Source organism: Bactrocera tryoni, chromosome 3 (genome assembly GCF_016617805.1).
Source record: "Bactrocera tryoni isolate S06 chromosome 3, CSIRO_BtryS06_freeze2, whole genome shotgun sequence".
NCBI lineage: Eukaryota > Metazoa > Arthropoda > Insecta > Diptera > Tephritidae > Bactrocera > Bactrocera tryoni.
The window spans coordinates 76,050,544-76,061,297 of record NC_052501.1 but is presented as its reverse complement, the minus strand read 5'-3'; positions in this window follow the sequence as shown (position 1 = coordinate 76,061,297).

The window sequence follows — 10,754 nt, the reverse complement described above, 5'->3', positions numbered from 1 at the left end:
ATTATAAATAATTAAAGTTTTACAAAAATCGAATCTTAAAATTTCACTCAAAGTAATTACTTTTTGATTACATAATTAATTAATTTTCTTTTAAATCACTGTTAAAATGAAATAACTTAAGGTCACTAGTTTATACTATATGCATATAGTATTATTACCTATTAAAATCTTTATACGCATTACGACACCAACTCTCAGAGTAATTAAAAGTAATCTGACAGTAATCATAAGTAAATAATAACTTTAAATTACAAGAAAGTTTTAACTAAAACTATTTAAATATAAATATTAATTATTCCAGTTAGAATAATTAAAATATTTACTTTTTAATTACATAATTCAGTCACTGTACTTTTAAATACCATAAGAACTAGCAGAGCCTAAATGTTAACATACGAATATAAAACTACATAGAAGTACATATTTACTATATCTATAAGTATATAGTATTTATTTTGAGTGAAATACCATCTCACAAATATTACACCACTAACTCTTCGTGTAATTAAAAGTAATCTGGTAATTTTCAACAAATATTTGATTGAACTAATTTTAATATGATAAGACGTTAACATGACAATCACATTAAAAGTTCCACCATACAACAACAAATGCAACAAGTACGTATACCACAAGAGCGGCTTTAAAACTTTCAACCGCACGTTTAAACAACAACAACAGTAAAGCAACAAGAGCTTCAACAACAAACTACTTGTACAATGTTTGCGTATTAATTTCAATTAAATTTAGTGCCACCCTGTTAATGCGCGTCAATAAACATTACAACCAAAATATGCAGACTTTCGTGTACAACAACAACTTATTACACTTGTTAAAACTTATGGCTTGCCATCACAACTCTTTGTTATTTAGTTTGGCACATTTCACTGAGAGTTGTTGTTGTAGCGTTTGACTTGCTTCCATGTTAAGTGGTAATTATACGCAATACTTTTACATTAAAATCAATAATGGAATAGCTACAATAGCAGAAAGCCTCAAAAGCAAGCTACTATGATGGGTAAAAAGCAACAAAGACGAAGAAGAGGGGAAATCGGGTGTTCAGAGGTGTGTTCATTGTGTGAAGAAAAATTCATTAGAGATGCAGACATTAAGTCAGTAGTCAGCTAAAGCGGCTAGAGAGTCAGTTAAAGCGACGTCTAGAGAGTCTAAATCGCTAATAAAGGTCATAGATGGATTTTCGAAGCGGACTTCTCTGCTGATAAAGAAAAGTTGTAACCATTTTTATTTTTGTTGGAGCAGTTGTCTGAAATCTGATGACTTAACTCTCCTCAGATCAGTGATTAACCTCGAAGACGTTTTTGTTTTGCTGGAAAAGAATATTGTTATAATACACAAGCAAACTATGAATTTCAACACCCTTTAGTGAAGAATGGCTCCAAAATGACTTCTCCGGTACATGAGGTACTCTTTACAGCTTTACTGTGAGTTATTAACCCGTACTTCAGAAGACTAGGTTAGGTTAGGTTAGGCTACACTGGTAGGCTGTCACGCCATACATACATAGACCTACTGGTTCTTAGTAACGCAAGATAGAGGTTTACTTAATTTTTGGCTGAAGAATTTATCATACAGGACGTCTTTTTGCGAACTTTGTGAAAAAATTTTGATAATTCGTCTAGTCCCTTGAACAGCAATGTTTTCAGATATCTAAGACGAGTTCTAGATTTTGCTGGACAGCAGCACAGGAGGAGTTTCAGCGTCTCCTTCATGCCTACCTCCTTGCACTTTCTGCATGGTGTATCGTCGTTACTTATTCTTAATTGGCTCGCATGATGCCAGTAGGTTGTCATTAGACCAACAACCGTCTTGTTGTCCTTCCGAGACCATGTGAGTAAAAACTGTGCGTATTTTCCTTCGGGGCTCTTGCACATGACCTTGGTAATCCTGCATATTCTTAATGTATTCCATCTCATTCTTATCCAATTGTCAGCCCTGTCGGATATATCATTGTATATCGTTTCTAGTGACTTCCCTTTTTTCCAAACAGGTTCGCTAGCTTGATGGATGTCTCTTTCGGCAATATGATCTGCTATTTCGCTTTTCAGAATTTCTTTGTGGCCTGGAACCCAGTATATACATATATAGTCGCTTCCACGGGAGCCGCTACATCTTCTGCTTATAAGAATAGTTTCTGACGTTGTGCAATGTGAGATTAAGTCTTTAATTACCGTCTGACTATCGACGTACATACCGATCTTCTTTAAGTTATTTCTTGTTTAATTAGCTATCTCAGTCGCTTTCCTCATCAAAAATACTTCAGTCTGAAAGATCCTGCAGTATTGGGTAATCTTAAAGAGTTACCTGAGTTCCAACTCCGAGCAATAGATTCCAGCTCCCACTCCATTAGCCATTTGGAATCCCTCTGCATAGAAGTTGTAAGTTTCGCTGGCAAGTCACATGCTTCTATGCCATCCACCCTTTTTTAGTTGTCTTGAAACTTTCTCTGCCAAATAAAGCGTGAGAGTGAACTCGTTACATCGGTTTTCTGTTTCGAAATTTTGCTGGAATATATCCACCATAAAGCAAAATTGGTTTAACTACCATGAGGCCAGGGGATAGATCCCATGTAGACCCCAACATATTCTTAATTGCTAGGGCACCAATGGCTTTTTCCGGTCTCTTCTTCACATTGAGGTACTTGGTATGCTTCATAATTGTTAATTCAACCTCCTTGAGCCTCGGGGATTGCCATGGCTAAAGGACGGGACTTCATAACTCCATATCCGTCCTATAGGCAATTAGTTTTCAAGTTTTCCAATATCGCTCATCGATTATTTAGGCGTTGTCCACCAAGATACTGATTGTGTCTAGGAAATCAAAATTCTATCTTAAGGTGTGGTAAATAACAACCGCTCTCGAGATAGAAGTAAATTCTATCCATTCTATGATCCATAATATGCAGTAACAGCACTATTTTCTTCAGCTTTATTAAGAAAGGTTACATGGTCTGTTATTCAGGAAATCAGCGTAGAGAACTCACCAAGAACCCTTAAAGATGATAGCCAAAAAATTAACTCATGTCAGAACCCACTGAAGACCAAGCAGAAATATTATATGAAATTAAAGTTTTTCATCAATGTGGATATAATATTGAAACTTTCGATAAACATCAAGCACGAGAACCCATTCCAATTGCAAGACTGCAACGAACTTCCACGCACACAAAAACCCCTTCTGCACTTTAATTAGCGAAGCTTCAGCAGTGGCTGCAATAAATACTTGAAAAGCTGCAACAATTTCCACGTAGTTTTCCAAGTACTCCCACATACTTGGTATGTATTCCTCGATAATGTATAGGCACGTGCCAATAAGTTGCCATCAGAGTTCAAGTGAATTCCAGGCTTTTCCCTCCTTCGTATTTATTTATTTTCTTTTTTTTTACTTTCTAATAGAACTATCGTTAGCAACGCCTCGAAGACAACAACGATATTTAATTAAAATAAAGCGAAGAAAGTGCAAATTGCAAGGGACAAGTTGAGTTGCCTAAGTAGCGCTCTGCGCGCGCTCGCCTACATATTTCCGACTGCCAAGTGATGCCACGCGCATTAGCACCGCTTCCACTACTGCCGTCACTGCCACTGCAACTGAGCAGTGTTAATTACTTGGGTGTTCAATTACAATAACAAAAAGTATTAAACAAAAACAAATAATGTAATATTATAAGAGCACAGAAAGACGTTTAAATTGATAGAAGATACTGAATGGTTCAAGATTGAAGAAATTTTGAGTAAAGAAAGTTTTTCTAGGCAATGAATTTAATACGTCATAATGTTAAAGATCTAAAGAGCCCTAAAACGCAGGGTTGCAATTCAATTTTTTAAACAAAAGCTTCAGTTTGAAAAACAGTTTACTTCAACTCGCAAACTCTTTTTCCCTTTTATCACGAAACTTCGAGGTTGAAATTTAACAGCTGCGTTTCAAGGAAGGTATGGGAAGAGAGATTTCGCTGGAGAAGATGAGCAATGTGCTTTTACGGATGCATGAAACCTCATGGGGAGGGTTGGTGGTATTTGGTTTGAAAATTTCCATCAACTATAGTCCTAGGCTTCCTGCGCGGCCGCAGCAGTATTACAGGAAATTGTAAGTCTGATGGTCTTGCTAAGACAGGTCCTTCAGGAGTATGAGCCTCAAACCAGCTCAGCAAGCTACCAGCAACTGTGCAGTCGCAAAGTCGTTCCGGCCCAGGGTAAATCGGAAGAGGTCTGGGGAGCTCTCCGCTCTCAGCAAGGTCCAACTTTCATTAGTTGAGTGATCAGAAACGATTATTTTACATATGCGGCTCAGGACTCTGGGTAGCCAAAAAATCACCCGTTTGAAGGCGAGCTAAAGTGAGAAGGCGAAACATCCCTTACCAGAGATGTGCGCTGCGTTTGGGACCCGCCATTTATAAAACACCCCCAGTGAAAAAAAGGACAAAGCCTCGGAGGAGAGACCCGGCCTTTTGATTGTTAATAGATTAGACCCTAAAAATAGAACTCAGTTATGATGCTTTTGTGGAAAAGGTTCTCCTTGAAGGCGGAACAAGCTTTTCATTCGGCGGTTTATTAAGTATCGAACAAGACATCGAAAGGCTGGAGTATTAGCATTTATTTCTTCCATAGTTTGACGGAAAAGTTTCTACAAGACAGATGACTGACCTTATCTTTTGTGGCTGTTCAGAGTAAGACAAGAGTACCTCGAGCTTTCAGTAAAAAATGCAATCGCGCTTGACAGCTCTAAATATCCTTAACAAAATTAGTCAAATATTTAAATATTCCCCACAACTTTAATTCGAATGTTTTATGTATTTTCTTTCTGAGCAGAAAGCTACACTCGTTACATCGCAGTCCAACTCATCCCAAGGGGCTTGTTTTATTTACTTTTTTACTAAGTAGCTGCCTGATTGAACGTTCATCAGCGGTCGATTGCATAAGACGAATACAGTAGCCGAGCTGACTCGCTCATGCTCCTTCTCAGTTTCTCATTTATTTGCATAACCAATTCGTAAGCGTGTCTTTTCTTAGTGTACTGTGTACACTTTGCCACCGGCTTCGCCGACTTATCGTCCCCCAGAGAGACACCACAGTTATGCCCTAATACTACTCGACTTAAGTCTATTGGTCTGCCGGTCCGTCGGTTCGTTGGTTCGTTGGTCCGTCTTCCGCCGCCGCATTTTCATAAGCATTTACATTAACATTTATTTTAGTAATGGAAAAACCGTGTCTATCAGTTTACTCTCTTTCGGCTATCATTTAAATCATTTTTGCGCGTGGCTTTGCTGCGGAAAAGTACACACTAATAATGGCGCAATAAGAAAAAGAAACGGGAACGGCGCTGTAAGAAAATCATGCTTAATAAATGATAGTGAAAAGTATTCAATGCTGTCGGTATATAAATTACAAATTCATTTTACTTTTTTCGGGTTAGGTACTTGATTTTGGCAAGTTCAAAAAGTTACTGGCAGCTCTGCGGAAAAAAGCGTCAGTGGAGATTTGGCGTAGTCGACTTACATAAATACCAGCTGAGAGGTTGATTGGCTTAACTGCTGCCATTCGCTGAAAAAGTCTTAAGAGCTTCTTTGATACTTATTATTATAAACAGAAACGGATGGCGGAAGATTTGCATTTACTGGAGGGCATGTCCGCAAGGATATTGCATTCAGTCAAGTTAAGATACTCAGTTAAGAGGTTGGTATGTGTGAATATTACCAAGGGGATCAGTTGTTCGGATACCGGCGTAGAGTCAAAATCTTGGACTTTAATCATAAATGGAGGAGTAAGTTTTTTGGGCGTACGAAGTCTCTTAATGTTTCGAAGTGCACTGCGAACTAATAGAACTCTTCAATGGCAAGCTGGAAGCTGATCAAACAAATCTACTCGGAATTTAAGCATTGAATAAAGAATTTGCTTGTGTTTCCAGTTTAGTTTAAGCTTAGAAGGATCAAAATTTAACTAACAATGCTAGTTGTTCTTAGATCCCTGTGTTTTATTGACTTTTCCTCATTTCTGATATTTGCAAGTTTTGTTCCATTCAATCAGTATTCATAAAACATTTCAGCACATCCAGTAGAATATTAGGACTGGTGCGTCGGGCAGAAGAAAAAATTTGGTGCCAAGTGAACCAGCTTTCTGCCGCGATTCTTCTTATTTTAATAGCAAAATAAACTATTGTTAGTGACTATTTTAGTGGATCTGGCTCTTTTTAGTGACGACGAGAACTCGATATATTTATCTTCAGTCAAGAGGATCAAAAATATTCTGACATAATACCGTATCACAGCAACTACCTGTTTGACACACACACTTTAATAGAGTATAGCACCGTCCATTTCATATACCAGTGGACCTACATACTTCCTATATATACAACTAAATCTTTCTCAAACCGTTTATATAGTTTTTAACTGAAAAAAGAGGACCTTCAACCACTTACTTTGTAAGACTTAGTCGTCACCAATAAGATCAATTCAGATTGGACCCAACAGTCTACGTCTTATTAAGGCACTGTTCATATATAGTAAATCACATATATATAGACCTTCAGCCCTTCCCAACTATTTTCGAACTATTAGTTGTAAAAGATCTTTAGCCTGCGATTCACTTCACTCTAGAGAGCATGAAGGAAGTAAAAAAAACTCTTGAAGCTTTGAGACGAATTTAATGATCTTAGGGGTAGGAACTTTACAAAACAAATCTTGCATAAAATTTCCTTAATTCATTTGTTTAAGGCGAAAAAGGAAGACTAAGGCTATAAAGGATCGATACGTGTCGGAGTCACCTTTAACGTTTCATTGATTTAAAAACAATTTTTCGGCTTACCTCCCGTGACCCCTAAAATTCCTTAATAAAACTTATTCATTGACAGCGCCAGAGCTATCTATCACATTCAATAATCAACTTGCCATTAGCGTGCTGATGAGTTTAGCAAGAATGTAAAACAATACACTAACGGTATTCAGTTTTCCATTCCACGAATTTTGCGAAATTTTTTTCTTTCCTTTACACTGACAATTCCCTGATTTGGATTTATTATTCTTATTTTCGCCATTTGCGTATTTTCTTTTTAGATTATTTTATTTTCATTATTGTTGTTGTATTTCATTCCTCGAACCCCACTCCACCCCGCCGAACTGTTTTGAATTTAAATTGAAATGTAAACCACATTGGCAGCAAGCTGACAGCCATATCAGCGACAACTGGCATAATGGCAAGGAAATCACAACGGCACCTCAGCTCCAGAGACCCGAGGATCGGGGTTCGGAGTTGGTGGTAAGCCAATCGAGACGCCTCATCAGCGCCCGTGCGTTGTGGAGTTTATTAAAACACGTTCAGCATGCTGTGAAGAATTCTTTTTTGCACTTTGCTACGCCACCGCTTGTTGTTGTAATGCGAATTTATTTGTGTTTGTTGTATTATTTTTTTTTTTTGATTTTTTCTGCAAATAAAAAAAATGGCATGAGCTCATTTTGTTGCTTAATGTTATTTTTGTTGTACTTTGTTGTTGTAATTTTTCGCCTTGCCCTTTTTTGTTGTTGTCGTTAATACGTCAAAGCGCACAACTAACTGTAAATGTACACTTTTCGCTGTTGAGTTAACCAACTTGTTGTGCGTCAACGATGCTCTTCATTTCTCTATACTCCCTTTCTTATTCTATTTTCTACTTTGTAACCCCTATACCCTTGAATACTCTGGGGGTGTATCTAAGCCAATGAATGGTCATTTCTCGTAATCAATAGACAAAAACAATAAGCAACAGCTTCAACACGGTGAAGACGCAGCAAATAGTAAAGCAATCGAGGTACGTGTTGTAATCAAGAAGAAATAAAAAAAGATATAGTTATCAAACTCTTTCCCCTTAACGGTTTTTCTACGCTCATTCTTTGAATCAGCAAATGATCAGCAAGTCCTTAAGAGCACAAAGTGCTAATTTAGCTTAGTTTTTGTTGTTGTTTTTGTTGAATTAAAAGCGCAAATTACTTCAACACTTGGCCAGGGTTGCCAATGAATAGTGAAGTCTTAATTGCTGAATTACTTAGGCAATTTTTTATCTTAATGCCTTAACTTAACAAATTACCGTTAGTTGTTTATGGTAGATATATCATATATATATATGTTACTTTTATTACTTCGCAGAGCTTCTCTTAAGAAAACACAAATTTTGAGCTTAGGTTAGGAAGATTCATTCTAATGACTTAAAAAGAGTAGATAAAAGCCACGATTATCGTAGTCATCAGTGTATTTTTTAGCACTCTTTGACTAATTGAAGACTGAAGGGTTGTGAAATCTCTGAAATATAGTTCACACAACACGAGATGGACTTCCTCTCGTGGCTATTGAATCTTTTTTTGTATTCTATGGTAGTTATCTTCGATCTCAATAACGAATCGTACTTTGTTATGGTTTTTTCAACCATAATCACTGATTTCTCTCACGCCATCCAAAGAGATACTAATATCTTCTCTCATTATGGTTATACCAGTTAAATAGCATTTTGTCTGCTTCGAACAGTTTTCGACTAAATATTGTATGCCCTACAAATTGGTGTGAAAAAAACAGGGACTCAAATACAATATATATATTTACAAGGTCATTGCTAGACGACTTTGATTTCAATTAACAGATTTTGATACTAAATACCTGTTCCAAATTGAGACAATAGCTCTCAGTGAAGCTGTAGAAATTGTTACAAAATATTGCATATCACTACAATACCAATGATCCAAGCTGCCATAACGTCAGTAAAGTTTTTTTCATTTTCACTTCTAAGTATTGAATCTACGTCGCTATTGTTGTTGAGGCGCCGGCTCGCTGAAGGTGGCTATAAAAGCTATAACAATTTCAAAAGATGCTGATAGTTTGTTATCTTGCCCGATATTTCAAAATAGATTAGGTTAGGTTAAAAGCTCGATTCTTGATTTTAACAGGGATCTCAGTTGGACAGCTTATACACATGGTGTTCTTATACGGTTCGTTGTGGTATCTACAAATCCAAAAAATGTATTATAAATCTCTCATAGATCGGCGAAGCGTTTTGAGATGATCACAAATTTGTTGTGGCAGCTAATATCAGTTATCAGACTATGTTGCTTAGTTCGCCGAACGTGCGATCGCCGAGATGTTTCGACCATAATCTTGTAAAAGTCGTGCAATGGAGAAAAAAGTACATGGCTGTTTCCAACTCAGCTTCTTCCATACAACTTCGACTGGATTTTTGCTCTTACAATCTAAATGTCTATTAGACAATGTTCAATAAAAACTCCTACAATTTCTGTAAGATGAACTTTGCTAAGGGCAAGTGAATAGTTCAGTAGATCTCTTACTTTCTACTCTGGGTCATAAGGCTCTAGCAGTCACGCAGCGGCTGATCGTCAACCAAAGACTGCTAAGCGCATGCTAGCTCCATAGGTCCAGCGTTAGAACGCGAGATGACAACGGAGATCCTACTCGTTTCCATTCCGAAGTGAGTCGGGTAAGGTTGCCCCTCATGATAGCCTTTCGGGTATGTAGCTTCCAGCGATTCCGCTATGACCAGACACGAGTTTGATAATAAAGTAGCTTGATGCTATAGCTTAGTGAGGTAAGCCACTCCTTAACAAACTTTTCAAAAAAAGAATAAAAGTACATGCTTTCATATTAAAAAAAAAAAACATGTGCACCCCTATATATATTCGGTATATACTTATATATACGAGTACATATGCTTAAGATTCTATGAAATGTGCTCATAAGCTCAGCGTCTCCAACGACCACAAAGCCTTTAGCTGCTAACTTTTTATCGCTTTTGCAAAACCACACACAATCCAATTTTCCACGAGAACAACAAATTTACTACAACAACATTGTAGTTATTCTTTCCGCTGTCAGCTCCTTTTTGTACTGCAAGCAGATAAAAACAGCGTCGACGTCGACGTCGACTTCGACAAGTTCTTCAAGGCAGTTCTTATGAGTAGTGGCATATTTGCAGTTGTTGTTAATGAAATTTTTGTTGTTGTAAATATATCTTAGCTTTCTTATGAAATTAGCGCAGCACTTACAGCTCTGTTGACGCCGCTGCTGGAGCAACGGCACGTACGAGTAAGCTTGCATTGCTCATACGCAGCGTCGTACATGCTATACAGGTTAGCTTGTGCGAGGGTGTGTAAAAACTTATTTCTTTGTATATATGTGCATACATGCATATACATATATGTACAGTTATACAGCTTCGCAGCACATTTGCATGAACACAAGCTCATTTCCTTGTAATAATTGCTTGGTTACCCGCTCAGCTGCTACAGTCACCTCGCGACATTTCACTACGCCGAACGCACGCACATACATATGTGTACTCATACAGTTATACTTGTATACAGTTGCTTGAGCTGCGCTCCATTTTTGCATAGTCGCTTACATTCGCCTTCCACTACAATGCGCTGACTGACTGACTCACTGTCTTGTCTGTCTTGTCTGTTTTGACATTGCTTCTATTATACTCTGTCGTATGTCTGTTGCTCATATATAATGCATGTAAGTTATGCAAGCAGCAACAGTTCTTTGTTTGGCGGCGTTATTATCTGTTTGCCGCTCTCTGCGTTTCACCTTTCAGTTGCTTGTCTGTCAAATTACTGTTATTACTGTGCATTAGTTTTGTTGTTGGCTGCATTAAAGCGCTTCTGAAAAGGCGTTTGTGGGCTTGCACATTCCTAGCCGCGCGGTGTGTTGTCTACCGACTAATACAGTTATAGCTGCTGAGTGATAATATTTAACGCACTTAAG